Source organism: Pleurodeles waltl, chromosome 1_2 (genome assembly GCF_031143425.1).
Source record: "Pleurodeles waltl isolate 20211129_DDA chromosome 1_2, aPleWal1.hap1.20221129, whole genome shotgun sequence".
In the NCBI taxonomy this organism is placed as follows: domain Eukaryota; kingdom Metazoa; phylum Chordata; class Amphibia; order Caudata; family Salamandridae; genus Pleurodeles; species Pleurodeles waltl.
Window position 1 is genome coordinate 479698233 of NC_090437.1, and position 20997 is coordinate 479719229.

Here is a 20997-nt window from a genome sequence, read left to right on the forward strand (position 1 = left end):
GAGTATTGCGAGTGTGTTGGAGAAGGCAATGGTGGTGGACTATTGTGTGGAGGTGAAAAAGAAAGCTGTGGAGAATGGGGAGGAGAAGTAGGGAGAGGTGCTAGTTTCTCCTTTTGTTTTTGAACTTTTGCTGGCGGTTGAGCAGAATCTATTTACTCTTGAAAAGCCAGCTTTCTTTCAGTCTTTATGTATATGGATTCTAGATTGTCTTTCATCCATAACCTCCAATATTGGCTGAATCTCAGTGTCCTCACCAGAAGGTCTGTAAGATTCTTGCATCTGCTTCAAGATTTGTTTAAGTTTGCTCAAAAGCCCTTGTTCCTCTGTGTATGAGGATTTTTTTGGTTCCGAAGTTTGAATCTTTTTCTGTCCCAAAAATGAAGTTGGCTGTTTTGGCTCCGAAGCAGGATGTCGAATCTTCGACTCCGAGGAGTGAGGACGCTCACTAATATTGGTAAATGATGGAAATAAATTGTTTACTGGATTCTCACCAGCTATATCAAATAAGCATGAGAAACAAATGTTCCATGTTGACGCTACATTAACTAGAAATAGCATAAAAGTAGGATAAACTAGAAGGCCAAGCACATGCAAAGCCTCACCTTACACAGGCCACACCTGCTACCATGCTCCCCAGCATAAATATGCCACAACCCTTTGCAATATGGAGGAAAGTAGTCTCCTCGACAATTGATGTATGTATGTGAGATTGTCATTCTGAGGAAGTTGGAATTAGATCTGTCACAACAAAGTCTTTATGGTTAGGAACTTGAAGTTACTGGTGGCTCAAGCATCCCTTCCATCAGACCTACATAAGGATTAAGAGCACATTTAAAGGACTAACAACCTCATTTTGAGTGACTTGGTAATCTGAAATGAGGCACAAATCGCAATTTGCACCCAAATTGGTAATGCTGTGCACAAATTTTAATAGGTACAATCTGGCTGGATTTTTACAGGGAACATACTGCATATTACTTGTTTTGCAGGAGTGAAAGGAGAAAATTTAGAATTCCAACATTATCCCGCATTATAACAGGTGTAATTGAGTGAGAAGATAACCCTGTACACCACGTACGATATTTACTGGGTGCACTACTGCCACCAAAAATAAGGCACAACTCATAGTGGAGGTATAAGGGGGATATTAAATCACTATGTATCCTGACAAAAATCACAGGAAAATGTTCAAGGAAAAACCCATGTATTCCACCCACAACAAAGTGTTTCTGGTAGCCTCAGAGTCCATGGATCAAATACTCCAAGATACAAAATCACGTGCATACTCTCCAGAATGAAACTGCTGCATTAGAGCAAACACTAGTCACATGACTTCCTTTGGACCTACCAAAAGTCAGTTACAAGGGTCCCATGTTCAAATTAAACTCCACTGAAAGTGAGAGAATTCATGGGCGCTTTGTTGGTTCTGTTTACCATTCATCAAATAGTTTACCTTGCGCCAATGCAACATACTTGATACCACTGCTTAATATTTAAATAAAAACTTGCCGGTGCTGAAAGCTCTCGTCTGAAACACTCGGCAGCTGCAATTAAATGTGCGAGCAGGGAATACTGAGGCAGCGTAATCCTGAAGCCATCTCGGTCGGGCCTCTTTAATCTATTTACAGCCGCTCCATGCCCCTTCAGCTCACACTTGCTGCCTTCTCCTTTCTCCCTTTGTGATGCTTTTTCTGTTTTTCTCTTCCTCCGTCTTTCCATATGAGTGTTTTGCTTGCACTAAATTCTTGAGGTAGAAAAATAAGTGCCGGCCCTCAAAAATAAGTGCCGGTGCTCAGCACCAGAAGCCATCAACACAAATTAAACACTGCTTGATACGTGGCCTGACGTGCACAGACATATGTTGGGGTAGGCTCCTTCTGATTTCTGTTAAGTACTGCCTGGATAACTCTGCTACATTCTTGGCAAAGTAGCAACAAAAGCATAGTTGATCAACTGGATGCTGAGAATTTTTGTAGAAAAAGCACCCTGATCTCTGACAAGGCACCAAGCATGCCCTAATTTAGGTTACCCAGTAGATGGAGCTAGTCATAGTTATGCTCTAGATTGAAAGGACCTAGACAAAGTATTTAAGAAAAATAACTGAAGATACAGTTACACAGATGGCCTGTCTGGCTTTCATCAGAAACTGAATGATTTACTCTCGCCTCAGACCACCTAGATCCGCAGTAACCAATCAACCGATTTCCCTGCAGTTCTTTGATCAAAACTAACAGTTTACAGAAAAAGACTTTGCCTATGGCTTTTTCTTTATTGTGGCAAGAAGAAATATATACTACCTTATTCTGTAAGGCCCATCAAAACATCTAACTAATGTGTTAGGTGAAGAAGCGAAAATGCTATTGTTTTTGCTTAATGTTTATTGCAAATGGGCAAGAAGAACGAGTTACTTACCTTCGGTAACGACTTTTCTGGTGGATACATTAGCTACCTGTGGATTCCTCACCTCATGAATACTCCCATGGCGCCAGCATTCTACGGAAATCTTCTTACTAGTCTCTGCACGTCGACGAGGACGTCACTGTCTCGCACGCGACGCCGTCTGACGTCATACAGGCAATAAGAGGTCCTCGACGACGTGCGGACGTCAGTACCAATCATTTTTTACGTGCATGAGAACAACCAGGCAATGCAATGAAAGAACAAAGCAACATCCATTATAATGTAAAAATACACCACATTGTATGAATAACTGTAAATCTTTTTATGTACATATATATATATATATATATATATATATAAAACTCTCTCTTTTAAAATATATACACACACCAAGTATATACATAAAGATATATAGACATATACCTACATATATATAAATATATTATATATATACATCTATTGCACCCTCAAAGACCAAGAGGAGCACACTCAAGGATTACTTGGCAAGACCATAAAGGCAACGGGGAGGCGGGTGGGACCGTGAGGAATCCACAGGTAGCTAATGTATCCACCAGAAAAGTCGTTACCGAAGGTAAGTAACTCGTTCTTCTGATGGATACAACTACCTGTGGATTCCTCACCTCATGAATAGAGTCCCAAAGCAGTACCACGCCCGGCGGTGGGTGCCTAAATGGTCAAACCAAGAAATCCTGCAGCACTGACCGTGCAAAATGGCCGTCCCTTCTAACCTCAGAATCTAAACAGTAATGTTTTGCAAAAGTGTGAAGGGACGACCAAGTTGCGGCCTTGCAGATGTCGACCACAGGAACACCTCTGGCTAAGGCCGAAGTGGCCGACTTAGCTCTGGTGGAATGAGCTCTAATGCCCTCAGGAGGATCCTTCTTTGCCAAAGAGTAACATATTTTAATGCAAAGAACAACCCACCTGGATAGTGTTCTCTTGTGGACTGCCTTTCCTCTCCTCTTGCCCACGTATCCAATAAACAGCTGATCCTCCAGCCTGAAATCCTTTGTTCTATCGATAAAGAAGCTCAACGCTCTCTTTGGGTCCAGACGGTGCAGTCTTTCTTCCTCTTTGGAAGGATGAGGCGGAGGATAGAACGTGGACAAAGTAATTGCCTGAGCCAAATGGAAGGGTGAAACAACCTTCGGGAGGAAAGCAGCCTTGGTCCTCAACACCACCTTATCCCCATAAAAAGTTGTATAAGGGGGTTTTACTGATAAGGCCTGCAACTCACTCACTCTCCTTGCTGATGTTATAGCTATCAGGAAGACTGTTTTTAAAACCAAATACCTCAAGGGGCAAGAATGCATAGGTTCAAAAGGGGACCCCATAAGGAAAGTCAGGACTAAGGACAAATCCCATTGCGGCATAACGAATGGCTTTGGAGGATATTGATTTAGAAGACCTTTCAAGAATCTGATAACAATAGGGGATTTAAATAAAGATGGTTGGTCTGGAAGACATATGAAGGCTGACAAGGCCGATAAATAACCTTTAATGGTAGCCACTGCACAGCCTTTCTGCGCCAGAGATAGAGCAAAAGACAAAACGTCCGATAGATGAGCATGTAAAGGATCAATCTGCCTCTCTCCACACCACGCAACAAATTTAGACCACCTATTAGCGTAGATAGATTTAGTGGAGTGTCGCCTGGCCGCTAATATAACATCCACTACCTCAGGCGGGAGAGAGAAGGAACTCAGGTTGCCCCGTTCAATCTCCAGGCATGTAGGTGCAGACTCTGGAGGTTGGGGTGTAGAACCTGCCCCTGCGACTGTGAGAGGAGGTCTGCCCTGAAAGGGAGACGGAGCGGCGGGCACGTTGAGAGTTGGAGAAGGTCGGAGTACCACACCCTCCTTGGCCAATCCGGAGCTATTAAGATTACTAGAGCCCGGTCTTGGCGAATCTTCCTCAATACTCGAGGAATCAAGGGTATGGGAGGAAACGCGTAAAGCAACTGGCCGCACCAGGTCATTTGAAACGCGTCCCCCAACGCTTCCTGCATCGGATACTGAAGGCTGCAGAACAACGGACAATGCGCGTTCTCTCGAGTGGCGAACAGATCTACCCGAGGAAACCCCCACTTGTGGAAGATTAAACGGACTTGATCTGGATGGAGACGCCACTCGTGGTCTGCCGAGAAGTGGCGACTGAGACTGTCCGCACGCACGTTCAAGACTCCGGCCAGATGGTTTGCTATCAAGCAAATCCGATGGTCCTTTGCCCAGGACCATAGTCGAAGAGCTTCTCTGCAGAGAAGGTACGACCCCACTCCTCCCTGCTTGTTTATGTACCACATCGTGGTAGTATTGTCCGTTAGGACCTGTACCGACTGACCACGAAGGGAAGGGAGGAAGGCCTTGAGAGCCAGACGTACAGCCCGTAACTCTAACAGATTGATGTGAAAAATCTGTTCCTCTGGAGACCAAAGACCTTTGATCTCCAGATCCCCCAGATGAGCTCCCCACCCTAGAGTGGAAGCATCCGTTATGACTGTGGCCACTGGTGGCGACTGCTGGAACGGCTTTCCTTGTGAAAGATTGTTGCCTGCAATCCACCACTTCAAATCCACAGCAGCATCTCTGGAGATCTTGACAGTACCCTCTAGATCCCCTCTGTGTTGAGACCACTGCCTTCGGAGGCACCACTGAAGAGCCCTCATGTGCCAGCGAGCATGCATGACCAACAGAATGCAGGAGGCAAAAAGACCGAGCAGACGAAGGACCTTGAGGACTGGAACTACCGCTCCATTTCGAAACATTGGAACCAAATCCTGAATATCTTGAATCCGCTGAGGCGGAGGAAAGGCCCGACCCAATGTTGTATCCAGTACTGCCCCTATGAACAGGAGGCGCTGAGAGGGCTCCAGGTGAGATTTGGGCTCGTTCACCGAAAAGCCCAGGTCGAACAACAACTGGGTTGTTGACTGCAGATGACGCAACACAAGCTCCGGGGACTTGGCTTTGATCAACCAATCGTCCAAGTAAGGGAATACTGCTATCCCCTTCCTTCTGAGCTCTGCCGCAACCACCGACATCACCTTCGTGAAGACTCGAGGTGCTGAAGTAAGACCAAACGGAAGGACCGCAAACTGGTAGTGTTGCGATCCCACCACAAACCGGAGATACTTCCTGTGTGACTTGAGTATCGGGATATGAAAGTAAGCATCCTGCAAGTCGACAGACACCATCCAGTCTTCCATGTTCAACGCCAAAAGCACCTGTGCTAGGGTCAGCATCTTGAACTTTTCCTGCTTGAGGAACCAATTCAAGATCCTCAGGTCCAGAATTGGTCTCAAACGACCATCCTTCTTGGGAATCAGGAAATACCTTGAGTAAACTCCTTGACCCCTTTCCTGCTCCGGGACCAACTCCACCGCGCCCTTTAAAAGGAGGACTTCTACCTCCTGTTCTAGCAACAGGAGGTGTTCTTGTGAACAATACGAAGGGCGGGGCGGGATGAGGGGCGGAAACTCCCGAAAGGGAAGGGTGTAGCCTTTTCCCACAACACTGAGAACCCAAGTGTCCGACGTAACAGTCTCCCATTTGGTGAGAAAATGCTGTAATCTTCCCCCTACAGGAGAGGAGTGAGTGGGAAATGGTGGAAGCCTAAGGCTGCTTCCCCTGCTGCACCCCGCCAGAGGATGAGGAAGAGGCAGAGTGCTGCTGAGAGGCTCCCCTGGTGCGGACCCTACCCCTCCCCCTAAAAGATCTATAGGGGTGGGAAGAGGCAGGTTGCTGATATCTTCCCCGAAAGGAAGAGGAGGAAGAGCCACGCCCAAATCCACGAAACCTCCTGAAGAATCTGGAAGAGGCCGTGGAAGAAGGAGCTTGGAGTCCCAACGACTTAGCCGTGGCCCTGCTCTCCTTAAAACGTTCCAAGGCCGAATCAGCCTTAGCCCCAAACAGTTTGTCCCCATCAAACGGGAGATCCAACAATGTGGACTGTACATCTGCCGAAAAGCCCGAGTTACGGAGCCAGGCCTGTCTCCTTTCCACCACAGTTGTGCCCATTGCTCTGGCTACCGAGTCGGTGGTATCCAGTCCCGTCTGGATAATTTGGGTCGCAGCAGCCTGGGCATCAGAGACAAGATCCAAAAGACCCTGGGGAAGCTCTGTAAACGAAGAGGAGATGTCATCCATCAGAGCATGAATATACCTCCCCAGGATACAGGTCGCATTAGTGGCCTTTAACGCCAGACTGCAGGACGAAAAAATCTTCTTGGACTGCGCCTCTAGCTTTTTTGAGTCTCTGTCCCCAGGCACCGTCGGGAAAGAACCAGGCGCTGACTTGGACGAACAGGAGGCCTGCACTACCAAGCTCTCCGGCGTAGGGTGCCTAGATAGGAAACCAGGATCAGTTGGAGCCGTCCGATACCTCCTGGCCACGGCTCTGTGAACTGCTGGGGAAGATGCCGGCCTCTTCCACACCTCTAAAACCGGATCCAGCAGAGCGTCATTAAAAGGTAACAGAGGCTCCGCCGCGGCTGAGGCCGGATGCAACACCTCCGTCAAAAGGTTTTGTTTTGCCTCCACCACCGGCAAAGGCAGGTCCAAAAAACTAGCTGCCTTCCGTACCACTGTATGAAAGGAAGCAGCTTCCTCAGTATATTCCCCCGGGGACGAAAGGTCCCACTCAGGGGAAGTGTCCAGCCCACTGGCCGACTCCAGTCCACGCAGCCCATCACCCGAGTCCTCTAGCTCTCCTTCCTCTAGGGCTCGTTGGTACTCCTGCTCTTCTAGTACCCGGAGAGCACGTCTCCTCGAATGAAGTCGTTGTTCAATACGCGGAGTCGACAATGCCTCCGCCGAAGTCGAAGATCGGCGCCGATCTTCAGAAGCCACCGACGCCGCGTCCGGCGCCACATGTAACTTCGGCGCCGACGAAAGAGCAGCTGAAGCAGATGGACCCACCGGAGTCACAGGCCGAAATCCCGACGTCGACGGGATGGAAATCCCCGGGGCCAATCCTTCAGAAGCCACCGGAGCGGCCACCGGCGCCGACACTGGCGCCGAGCCCACGTTCCCAAACGGGAGAAAGGGCATAAAGGGTGCCGGCCGAAGAGGCGCAGGATCACCCAAAGAAAAGGCCAAAGGCCCAGCCGGAGCACCCCCTGGAGCCATCTGTTGGAAGATGGCATACATCGCATTCAAGAATGCGGAACTATCGGCTCCAGGGGTGGGAAAAGCCGGATACTGGGGTGCCTGTCTCGGAGGCGACCCCGACTCCGGCCTCGGCGTCTGCGCCGGAGAAAACACTTGAGGCTCCAATACCTCAATCACCGACGCCTGTCCAGGCGAAGTTGGTGACGCCGGAGAGGGCAACGGCGTCGAAGGATGCGGCGTCACCGTGGGGCTGACCTCCCATGTCTTTCGGCGCCGATCCGGAGACCTGGAACGAGCCTCCCTTGAATGACGCCGAGATTCTCTACGGCGCCGGGAGTCTCGATGACGCCGATGTTTTGGAGAAGACTTCTTGTGATGCTTCTCCTTTGACTTGGCCATAAACAGCTTCGCCTCACGTTCTTTAAGGGCCTTCGGATTCATGTGCTGACATGAATCACAAGTCGAGACGTCGTGGTCGGAGCTCAAACACCAAAGGCAATCGGAATGAGGATCCGTCACCGACATCTTGCCTCCACACTCACGACAAGGCTTAAATCCAGACTTTCTCTGCGACATTATTTCCACGGAGAAAGAGTACGCAGCAAGATATACACTGTAACCGCAAGAGTAACAGTTGCTCCCTCGAAGATAACCGTTTCGAATGCACGGAAAAAAGGGAACTGACGTCCGCACGTCGTCGAGGACCTCTTATTGCCTGTATGACGTCAGACGGCGTCGCGTGCGAGACAGTGACGTCCTCGTCGACGTGCAGAGACTAGTAAGAAGATTTCCGTAGAATGCTGGCGCCATGGGAGTATTCATGAGGTGAGGAATCCACAGGTAGTTGTATCCATCAGAAAGTATTACTTCCGATCAGTGGTGCAGTCACTTGTGGCATCCCATACTTATGTGAATGTGTCCTTCGCAGTGCATGTATCTGGCTGAACACAAATTGGCAAAAGGTACTATATTTGTACATCAAGCCTCCCCTGTCTGTAACCCCCAGCTGGAATTCAGAGACTTCCCTCATCTTTCGTGCCCTTTTGAATAGATGGACGGCATTTAGTTCTAGATAATATTTCAGACAGTCAATATTTGGGGATTTTAAAGCTGTGATATTTGGATATCTATTTTCAAAGAAACTACATTTTAAGCTAATATGACTATTCTTAGAGTATCAGTCTTCTAGTTTATTTTTTGTTGATTTGAACATTCAATTCATCTGTATTCTCACATTGCCAGTAATCAATTTGGCAAGCACCACTGTTTTTTGTTAGCAGAAAAAGAGAAAACCTACGCTAAGTGGGCCAAATTTTTAGTAAACAATATTTATGGTACAATAGAGTTCTGCCATTTTATATTTTTGCAAATGATATTCTGCCATGGATATTATAAGATCAAATATCTCAATCAACCCTCCTGTGAAGAATTTCTGATCCTTTGACACCAAGAAAAGTTTACAGATAGACGGACTGTGCCTTTTCAAAGCAAAGCCATACCATGTAGCACAGGATGTAGATTTCTGCAGTGCAGATATTTAAGCAGAAACATATCAGCCATCAGAGGAATCTACCCAAACAGTCATCTACTTTCTAGATTAAGAGATTAGAAATGCACCACACTGTGCTGGAGTCCCCTAGATAAACTGAATAGTCCTGAGAAAATAAGTCTATGCAATGCTGTCAGACCCCACTTGAACAAGTTCTATTAAATGGCCAAAACAACATTTAATGTCACACAGCAGATCAGTGAACACATTTTATTGTTGTGAATGAGTCCGGTGGTTTACACACAAAGCTTCTATCTCACATGCTTCTCTTGATCAAAAGGATGTTTCTTCATGGAAATCTCAATGAACAAATAACTTACTCTTTGATAGGTATTAACAACGTCCTTAGGAAGGGTGCTACACTGTAAAACCTTTATTTACACACTGCCCCTCTGTTTGGGTTTGGATTATTGTGTTGGTTGGGTCAAGTAAAGATAACTTTCACACTGATTGGTCAGTAGAAAGCAGAAAAACAACTACAGCTAACTAAGTAATAACTTCCTAAATTGCTAAGCATAAAGAGCAGAGCTCAGACACTGCAAGAGAAACTCACCCTGCATAAAAACCTAAGTTTACAGTGTCATATCTTCGCCTGATAGGTAGGCTGCACTCCAAAGACGAGTGAGCAGCAACCCCATCTATAGTCATGGTGCATAATTCTAGAAAACGTCTTGTTGTCTAGAAAAGGAAGATCACTCATATACTAAGTTCCTTGTGAGTGTCACTTAAACAAAGTGGCTAAGAAGGAACATAGCTGTAGAAAAACACTTTACACTGGTCTGTTACATCATTGCATGTAAAATGATGATACAAAATAAGGTTATGATTTCTCCTTTATGATGCAACAGGGATTTTATTGGGCATCTCACACAGCAGTAGTAATCTAGAATCTAAGATGGCAACTGAAGAACCATCTCAAGATTCCTCAATACCTATTAGAAAAGATCCTCTTTTTTCATAGAGGTTATTTGTGAAGGTGCCATACCTTATTTAGTGTGTAACAGTAGTCTTTCACGGAGTCCTACAGAAGATAAACAATTGGGTCTCTGTCTCATTAGCAGTTGGACTGAAGCCTAGATTTTAATGTAGCCCTACTCAGGAAATCATATAACTTCTTGCAAAGAAATTGTCCTCATACACTGAGGCTGGTCGGAAACACTTTTTGAATGCACAGATGATGACAAAACTAAGCTTCATGAATTATTACGATTATACTAGCTACCCACTTGGCAAAAGAATTGCAGGGGTAGCAGACCAACGGAAGCGATGCACTACATAAGTGCAATTAGTCCGATCGAAAAGAAAATTACTACTGCCCCATGATCAAGAATTTATCCCAAATATAAAACATAATTCATTCATCTGATACTTCCCACAATTAAGGTGTCATTTGTGTAATGGCCCTGGCGCAGGAGGATGGGGCATCGCAGGAGGCTCTCATGGCCCGAAAAGAAACAGTAATCACACCACTGTTTAGACTCATACAATCTAAATGTTTGAACCAAACATATTGCACTAGGGATCAGCTACAGCGATTGTGTTGGGGGTGGGGGAATCACTTGCACGCCTACAGTGTAACAAGCGTCAGAGAGACTTCTTACATTCAGTGTGGGGGTGTAGAACACTGCAAAGATATTGGTATAAAATTTGAAGGCTTTGTATCGGAGGTTATTCAGGTAAAATTGTCCTTACGGCACAATGGGCATTATTGAATATATTAGCTGAACTACAGGCAAATAGATGTGACATTCAGGTGGCCACAAGGTGGGCAGGGTCTACTTGGCCACAACTGTGGGAGTTGAGGCCTTTAATCTCTGCGGCCCCAGGGCCAGTTCACCTAACTGGGCGAGTACAACACGTTCCGCACTTGACTATCAATTGTAGCGTAGGCAAGCTGTCACAGGCTTCTCATGGAGGTTAGTGTTGGGGTTCAATAATCAATGCTATTCCCAACCAGCAGCTCAAAAAGATCCATATTCAACCCAGCCGTTTTTTTGTAGGAAAGGCAAGTACTTTGTTACAGAAAAAACATAAAGCTGTGTTACACATTCAGTTATGTTTGAATAATTAACTCCCTGGTGTGGGACTTTAAGATCTTAAGGCCTCTGCTGCCTAGGACTTTACCTGGTTCAATTGGAATCACAAAACCTCATGTCTGACTAAGGTCAGGTTTAGCAGTCTCTCAACAGGTCTGGGCTGGGGTAAGGGGAACGCGAGCTACTAACAGAAGCCTATCCCAGTTTCAGTCAGGCCCACCACTACAGGAGCCTGGCAGCTCCAACGGTGATATGTGGCGAAGATAGCACTGCCCAACTTGGCAGTACCATAAATCTTTCATCGCTCTTGCTTCACAAGTCAGAAAGACCCTATGCCAGAGTCAATTACAGGGAGTCTGTAAGGAAATGCCTCCTTGGCATGGTTGCCCCCTGACTTTTTGCATTTGCTGATGCTATGTTTACAATTGAAAGTGTGCTGAGGCCTGCTAACCAGGCCCCAACACCAGTGTTCTTTCCCTAACCTGTACTTTTGTATCCACAATTGGCCGACCCTGGCATCCAGATAAGTCCCTTGTAACTGGTACTTCTAGTACCAAGGGCCCTGATGCCAAGGAAGGTCTCTAAGGGCTGCAGCATGTCTTATGCCACCCTGGAGACCTCTCACTCAGCACAGACACCCTGCTTACCAGCTTGTGTGTGCTAGTGAGAACAAAACGAGTAAGTCGACATGGCACTCCCCTCAGGGTGCCATGCCAGCCTCTCACTGCCTATGCAAGTATAGGTCAGTCACCCCTCTAGCAGGCCTTACAGCCCTAAGGCAGGGTGCACTATACCATAGGTGAGGGTACCAGTGCATGAGCATGGTACCCCTACAGTGTCTAAACAAAACCTTAGACATTGTAAGTGCAGGGTAGCCATAAGAGTATATGGTCTGGGAGTTTGTCAAACACGAACTCCACGGCACCATAATGGCTACACTGAAAACTGGGAAGTTTGGTATCAAACTTCTCAGCACAATAAATGCACACTGATGCCAGTGTACATTTTATTGCAAAATACACCCCAGAGGGCACCTTAGAGGTGCCCCCTGAAACTTAACCGACTATCTGTGTAGGCTGACTAGTTCCAGCAGCCTGCCACACTAGAGACATGTTGCTGGCCCCATGGGGAGAGTGCCTTTGTCACTCTGAGGCCAGTAACAAAGCCTGCACTGGGTGGAGATGCTAACACCTCCCCCAGGCAGGAGCTGTAACACCTGGCGGTGAGCCTCAAAAGCTCACCCCTTTGTCACAGCACCGCAGGACACTCCAGCTAGTGGAGTTGCCCGCCCCCTCCGGCCCGGCCCCCACTTTTGGCGGCAAGGCCGGAGAAAATAATGAGAATAACAAGGAGGAGTCACTGGCCAGTCAGGACAGCCCCTAAGGTGTCCTGAGCTGAGGTGACTCTAACTTTTAGAAATCCTCCATCTTGCAGATGGAGGATTCCCCCAATAGGGTTAGGATTGTGGCCCCCTCCCCTTGGGAGGAGGCACAAAGAGGGTGTACCCACCCTCAGGGCTAGTAGCCATTGGCTACTAACCCCCCAGACCTAAACACACCCTTAAATTTAGTATTTAAGGGCTACCCTGAACCCTAGAAAATTAGATTCCTGCAACAACAAGAAGAAGGACTGCCCAGCTGAAAACCCCTGCAGAGGAAGACCAGAAGACAACAACTGCCTTGGCTCCAGAAACTCACCGGCCTGTCTCCTGCCTTCCAAAGAACTCTGCTCCAGCGACGCCTTCCAAAGGACCAGCGACCTCTGAATCCTCTGAGGACTGCCCTGCTTCGACGACGACAAGAAACTCCCGAGGACAGCGGACCTGCTCCAAAAAGACTGCAACCTTGTTTCAAGAAGCAGCTTTAAAGAACCCTGCAACTCCCCGCAAGAAGCGTGAGACTTGCAACACTGCACCCGGCGACCCCGACTCGGCTGGTGGAGAACCAACACCTCAGGGAGGACCCCCGGACTACTCTACGACTGTGAGTACCAAAACCTGTCCCCCCTGAGCCCCCACAGCGCCGCCTGCAGAGGGAATCCCGAGGCTTCCCCTGACCGCGACTCTCTGAAACCTAAGTCCCGACGCCTGGAAAAGACCCTGCACCCGCAGCCCCCAGGACCTGAAGGACCGGACTTTCACTGCAGAAGTGACCCCCAGGAGTCCCTCTCCCTTGCCCAAGTGGAGGTTTCCCCGAGGAAGCCCCCCCTTGCCTGCCTGCAGCGCTGAAGAGATCCCTTGATCTCTCATTGACTTACATTGAGAACCCGACGCTTGTTCTAACACTGCACCCGGCCGCCCCCGCGCCGCTGAGGGTGAAATTTCTGTGTGGGCTTGTGTCCCCCCCGGTGCCCTACAAAACCCCCCTGGTCTGCCCTCCGAAGACGCGGGTACTTACCTGCAAGCAGACCGGAACCGGGGCACCCCTTTCTCTCCATTGAAGCCTATGCGTTTTGGGCACCACTTTGAACTCTGCACCTGACCGGCCCTGAGCTGCTGGTGTGGTAACTTTGGGGTTGCTCTGAACCCCCAACGGTGGGCTACCTTGGACCAAGAACTGAACCCTGTAAGTGTCTTACTTACCTGGTAAAACTAACAAAAACTTACCTCCCCCAGGAACTGTGAAAATTGCACTAAGTGTCCACTTTTAAAGTAGCTATTTGTGAATAACTTGAAAAGTATACATGCAATTGAAATAATTCAAAGTTCCTAATGTACTTACCTGCAATACCTTTCAAACAAGATATTACATGTTAAATTTGAACCTGTGGTTCTTAAAATAAACTAAGAAAATATATTTTTCTATAACAAAACCTATTGGCTGGATTTGTCTCTGAGTGTGTGTACCTCATTTATTGTCTATGTGTATGTACAACAAATGCTTAACACTACTCCTTGGATAAGCCTACTGCTCGACCACACTACCACAAAATAGAGCATTAGTATTATCTCTTTTTACCACTATTTTACCTCTAAGGGGAACCCTTGGACTCTGTGCATGCTATTCCTTACTTTGAAATAGCACATACAGAGCCAACTTCCTACAGAGTCCCTTCCACAAGTCATTTCAAAAGCAAGGTTGGCACTTCCTTCCCTCGTTCACAGCATCTTAGCACCCAGAACAGTAAGAAATTACCCCTTCAGATCAGACTCCAGGCGTTACTCTCCTGCCTCTGGGCCCTTGGCTGCATTGTAGTCACTTAGTACTCTGCGGAGTACCCCTTCCTTCGTAGAGGAGACCGCAACAATAATGGATCTTGAACTCCTTTCTTCGTACAGAGTTCATTGATGGAGGATGTGTATTCTAGGTCTGCTACCTTGGAACCAGTTTGGGTTGGTTCCCGTTTCATATGACCTGGCCAGGCCAACATCCAGGCCTGGCCTTTGTCATCCTGGATGCTCTGCGCAGCAGGGCAGTCTCTAGGTGAAGCACCCTCCACAAAAGTACAAAGAGGTGAGAGCAGGCTGCTCCCAGCTATTTACAACCCCTCCTCACAGAGGTAAGAAGAGAGGCAAGAATGTGCCCCTTCAAAGGACCCCTTTCCCTATCAACAGATACTGCAGGCCTCCCCTTGTCCCCCTGCTATCCACCAAATGGTCACTGCAATCTGACTTATATCCAGCCCCATGAATCAGGAAGCCAGGAAGGGCCCTGGCACTTCTGATGAAAGCTGGTTTCCTTTTTCTTCACCATAGTGTCTGGTGCTCCCCACTCCCATATAGGAGATGCCACCAATACACAAAGTCTATGTGAAGAAAAGCAACCTCTCTCCCATCTTGCTCTGTGGTCCAGGCTGTGAGCTTTCAAAATGGAATCCACAGGACTGCATCACTCCTGCATGGGAAACTAATGCTTCAAGCAGACATGCTCCACTCACAGGACGTCACGTTCAGGACTCTAGACTTATGGCAAGTAGCAGAACCTTAGATGTATGGAATGGTAGGTGAGCATACATATCTCAAAAGAAGCTTGTCACTATAATTCACTAGTATGGTATGCTGCCACTATCATGCTCCACCCAAGAAACCTGTGACAGGGATGTGGTCCTCGTCACTATGATGGTGTGCATGATGCACCTCTCCAAGGTTCAGAACTAGGACCAAAACCTATATTTGACATCAGAACGGGCCAAGGTCAATGCATGTATACAGGATTAGTGTGCGGCATGACAGAAAATAAAAAAAACAGGTATGCAGATTGGGCACACAGGGCAGGGGACATGACTGTACATCATGCACATGCCACTCCTGCCTCTAGACAGCTGATTGCTTAAAGCGACTTCGCTGAAACACAGCTAGCTTCCTATTACCGGAGTATTGCTAAATGGAAGGCAGACCTTGAGAGCTGGAGAATTGTGGAGCAGCAAGTTTGTGGCTGTCCTCCGAAGCAGGAAAGGATATGGGCTAATTGGCAATACTATTATTATGATGGCGTGACCAATGACATTCACATCTCAAAACCCTGACAAACATATGTTAACACCAGTGATTTAGAATGCCATATTGTGCTTAGGTGACATTAATCAACATTTGTACCTGCTTTTGTATTTTATTTCAGTTAAAGTTAAATAAAATCAAATACAAATTCTTATACAGAGTTTGCAGTGTAGAATCTAAGCCCTTAAGAAACATGGGCTGTGGGAGTGACTGAGTTCAACTGATTCAGAAATGAGGATTCTAGATTATGCGTGCAATCTTCCGAGATTAAAGGTAGAAAAAGCAAACAAGAGCAGATATGATTGCGTTCCACTTAAAATAATCTACTGAATCAAGAATAAAATTTGAAAATTGGTGGGAGACAATTCATACCTTCATATTTTTGAGTGAACAGATGTTACACATAGCAGATCATACTCCTGGAGTATGGTGAGGATGTAGAGCACTCAATCATGGGTGAGCCTGGCACTGTCTTGAACAACAAGCTTTAAACCCTCATCTACTCTGTAATTTCTCTCTTTTTACAAGAAATTTCTGTATTTACAGAACGGAGAGTCAGACGTTTATAAAGAGTTGTGGCAATCCGTTCACATATGTTTTTCAGATCATTCCACCTCTTTTTCCTCTCTCTTGTGTCTGTTATTAGTGAATTAATCTTTGTAAATAAGTGATCATATCTCATAAGAAGACATGCATTATGTGGTATTAGGGTTTTTATTTTAAAAGAATATTCTTTACTTTATATTTAATTTAATATTTGTAAAAGCTTAATGCAGACTTTAAATGTTAGAAGAGGTACACTTAACAGCCAAGGAGAGAAAATAAAATGCACCAGATGGATGCCAGCATCCGTTCTACATGGTATTACAGTGATGTATGAAAGGCTATCACATTTCTTATACTTTAGTCTATACCTGTTACACAACAAAACAACGTTATAAAAAAATAAAAACAATGGCATAATGGACCCTGGGGCATTACATCAGAAGATGTAGTCTGATCACTATCCCACATGGCACACTTAATGGTGTTCTTCTTATAAGGCTTCCGCTTTGATGCTGAAACATAGATGTGATGCCCTGTGCACTATAGGGCCCTTTCGGCAAAGATGTCAGGACCCCTCTTAAAGGTCTTTGGATTCAAGAACTTCAACATGTTGGCTTCTCGCTGCTCAAAGTATTTTTAGTGCAAATAAGCCTCTCAAGGTAAACCTCCATAAAGGTGAAAGCTCCCTCACCGCTGGGGCCCCCCTAAACTAGTAGACCATGGACAAACTTTATACTTGTCATCTGAAGTGAACCGGGAATTGCAAATATTGAAGCAATCACAACAATGAGGTTTCTCTGATATCAACACTCTTGATACAGTGACATCCATGTTTGGACACAGAGGCTCATGTGCAAAAATAAGGTTCTCAAACACCATTTCTGAACAGGGATTCCTAAACAGCAATAATCCTTTTAAGAGGCAAACACCTTGAGAAGAATTGCCCCGATCATTTATTTACTGAAGTGCACATCAATTAACTGGACGAGAATTAGGCGAGGAAGCACAGAAGGAATTCTCTGAAAAGTCAGGAACCTTGAATCTAGGGGAACAACTACTGGAACAGAAATGGGGGCCTTAGATACCTCCATCAAGCAGAAAATCCTCCAGAGGCCAAAGGTTTGAACTAGAGTCCTGCTCAGAAAGATGTCATAGGAATTACAACTTGCTCGACCAAGAAGTGGGTGAAGGGACTAGATGAGGACCTCTAGAGAGCCTATCAATTTGCTCCAACTGGAAAGTAGGGCACAGAGCTCGTGGAGACTGACTAACTGTCAGAGCCACAGGCAAGCCATCAGCTCTGCCTATTCTCAAGATGCAGGATAAGAAGAAAATCCCATAGTGTCCTCTCAGTATTGGTACAGTATCAAAGAGGTGCACAGGTCTAATTCCTCTGCATTGCCTAAAGGTGCACACCCCAAATTTCTTGACATACAAATTACTTACCTTCGGTAACAAAATATCTGGTAGACATATTCTAGTTGCAGATTCCTTACCTTTGAATTTCCCCAGGCATCAGACTGGATCTGGAGAATTTTTTTCTTCGAGCAGTACCTCTGCGTGCCGTCAGGTTGCATCGGTCGACTCGGCGGGTGTCGTGCTCGCCGTGATGACGTCAGGGTCATATATAGGCGCCACCCCAACGCGCTGACGTCAGTTTCTTTTCACGACTTTCCACGGCAGTAGCGCGGAGCCATGAAGAACACAGAGTGGTGCGCCAAAAGAAGGGCCCCCAAGGGAAAGTTCCTATCCCTAGAAATCAGTTTGTAGTGCGGGGAGGATAGGCGTGTTGGTAAGGAATCTGCAACTAGAATATGTCTCTAACCAGATATTTCATTACCGGAGGTAAGTAACTTGTACATCTGATAGAGACTTCTAGTTGCAGATTCCTTACCTTTGAATAGTTACCCGAGCAATACCATCCCCAGTGGCGGGGCTGCGAACTAAGATCACACCAAAAAGTCCTGCAGGACCGAACGGCCAAAGTAGCCGTCCCTTCGGACTTGACTGTCCAAGGCAGTAGTGCTTAGTAAAAGTGTGCAGAGATGCCCACGTTGCTGCCTGACAAATATCCAGGACTGGAACGTCTGTGCTAGCGCTGTGATAGCAGCAGTAGCTCTGGTGGAGTGAGCTCTCAAACCTTCAGGGGATTGCTTTTTAGCCACAGCATAGCACATTTTGATGCATAAGAGTACCCATCTTGAAATGGTCCTCTTCTGCACCGCCTTCCTCTTCTTTGCACCCACATATCCCACAGACTTGATCGTCCACCCAGAGGTCTTTGGTACGATCAGGATAGAACGCCAACGCACTTTTTGGGTCCAGGCAGTGGAGTCTCTCCTCTTCATGAGAGGGATGGGGGGGTGCATAAAAGGTAGGCAAGGTGACGGACTGTGCGACATGGAAGGGTGTCACTACCTTGGGTAGAAAAGAAGCCCTTGTGCGAAGCACCACTTTGTCAGGGTGCATTGCAAAAAAAGGTGGCTTAGATGACGACCAGAAAGACAGTCTTTATAGTTAAGAGCCTTAGAGGGCAGTTGTGAAGCGCTTCAAACGGCGCACACATAAGGTAAGTTAAAACCAGGTTGAGATCCTATTGGGGTATGATGAATGGGAGAGGAAGAAAAAGATGTGTGAGGCCTTTAAGAAACCTTCCAACTATGGGAGATTAAAATAAAGATGGCTGATTAAGTAACCTTAAAAAAACAGAGATAGCAGAGAGAGATCTTTTAAGAGTGCCCAAGGTGGAACCCTGCCGGGCAAGGGAAAGAATAAAGAGAAGGACCTGAGAGAGAGGAGCAGATAGAGGCTTGAAAGAATTGTCGATGCACCATGCCACAAATTTCTTCCAACGACAAGCGTATACAGTTTTGGTTGAGGGACGCCTGGCTGCCAAGATAACGTCACAGACTTTGGGTTGGCAAGTCGAAAGACGCCAACTGTCGCCACTCAATCTCCAGGCAAGAAATCACAGAGTTGACAGGTTTGGGTGGAGGACCTTCCCCTGCTGCTGCGACAGAAGATCCTCCCGATGAGGCAGTCTGATCAGAGGAGCTATGGCCATGTTCAAGAACTCGGGATACCAGACTGTCCGTGCCCAGTCCGGGGCCACCAGTATTACTTAGGCCCAGTCTTGCCTGATCTTCTTCAGAACTCTGGGCACAAGTGGTATTGGCGGGAAGGCGTACAGGAGGCCTGAGTTCCACTCACGATGAAAAGCGTAGCTGAGCGAGTGCCGCCTTGGAAAACTCCAACGTGCAAAACAGCTGACATTGCGTGTTCTCTACGAGGCGAACAAATCTAACCAAGGTTTTTTCCCACTGCTGGAAGAGACCTTGCACCACCTCCGGATGGAGATGTCATTCGTGGTTGACTACGCATCATCAGCTTGTCTGCTCTGGCATTCATGGAGCCTGCCAGGTGTTGAACCACTAGGGAAATGCCCTGATGTTCCAGCTAAGTCTAGAGATGAAGGGCCTCTTGACAAAGAGTCCACGACCCCACTCTGCCTTGTTTGTTGCAATACCACACGGCAGTGGTATTGTCTGAGCACTTGCACTGCTTTCCCCTTGAGGGAGGGAAGAAATGCTTTCAATGCTAGTAGAATCGCTCAGAGCTCCAGAAGACTGATATGGAGACCGGTTTCCGCTGGAGACCAGATACCTCTGATCTCTGCCTCTCCCATGTGCCACCCCATCCCAGAAGTGACACATCTGTCACTATCGTAAGATCTGGTTGGGGAAAGGAGAGGGATCTGCCCTTGACCCAATCCTGATTTGTTAACCACCACTGAAGGTCTTTCGCAGTCCCTTCCGAGATCTGGACCTTGTCAGAGAGATTCCCCTGATGCTGCGCCCACTGAAACTTCAGGTCCCACTGCAGAGCCCACAAATGTCATCTAGCCATGAACCCGAAGGCTTTGAGGGAGCGGTCCCTAAAGCTCATATCGGCCCGACACTCAACTCTGCAGCCGTGATCGGGTCGTGATCGCACTCCAAACACCATAAGCATGCGAGGGGCGGATCCGTCACCGACATAGTTCGGTGACAGGAGTCGCAGGGCGTGAACCCGGTGTTGCGGGACATCCCTCGACACATCCACAAACTTGTCACAAATACGTAAAAATTTTTGACGTGGTCAAAAAATGACTGAGGTAGCTCTTCTCCAGATTTGCGCGTAGGCTGGCGTGGAAAGAAAAGAACGGACGTCAGCGCGCCAGGGTGGCACCTATATACGACTGCAACATCATCACAGCGAGCACAACGCCAACGACGCCCGCGGAGTCGACAGACGCCACCTGGCGGCGCGCAGAGGTACTGCTCGAAGAAATATTATCCGGATCCAGTCTGACGCCTGAGGAAATATAAAGGGAAGGAATCTGCAACTAGAAGTTCTCTATCAGATAGGGCAATTATGTACTTTTATTCAAGAGGAACCCTACAAAACCTGAGAAATGCCAAACAGTGCCCCACACATATAAGAAATATCCTAGGACAAATAGGTGGAAAACTGCCCCCAGAGTGGAATATGTACACAGACCTAAGTGGCTAACAGGACTCAGATATCAGAATTCCAGCACGCTCCAAAGAATAGCATTAGATGGAAAGCAGTTTAAAAAAAGAGGGTGTTTCCAAGATGAAGTGAAGAAAATTGGACATCTCAGAAGACAAAAAAACAGCAAATAGAGAACTAGAAAGGTCAGAAGGACTGATTTGGACCCTCTGTTTTCCTGAATGCAGCTCGGATCACAAATATTGCCAGAACAACAGAACACAAGGTCAAGGCAGACTCCATTTAGGATGTAAGTGGCTATGGAATACCACCCAGCCCTTCTCCAAGAAGCTCATTGCCAAGTTTCCCCAGAGACTCAGATGAAGGTGAAAAGGCATGTTCCAGTGGCAA

The 20997-nt window shown here is 47.0% G+C and overlaps 1 protein-coding gene across 4 annotated transcripts in view; it reads right to left on the minus strand.

Annotated features, from left to right (window-relative positions):
* The window catches only part of SEC24B (SEC24 homolog B, COPII coat complex component), a 667989-nt gene that overhangs the window by 402003 nt on the left and 244989 nt on the right, over positions 1-20997 (minus strand). The gene's annotated exons all lie outside the window — the stretch shown is intronic.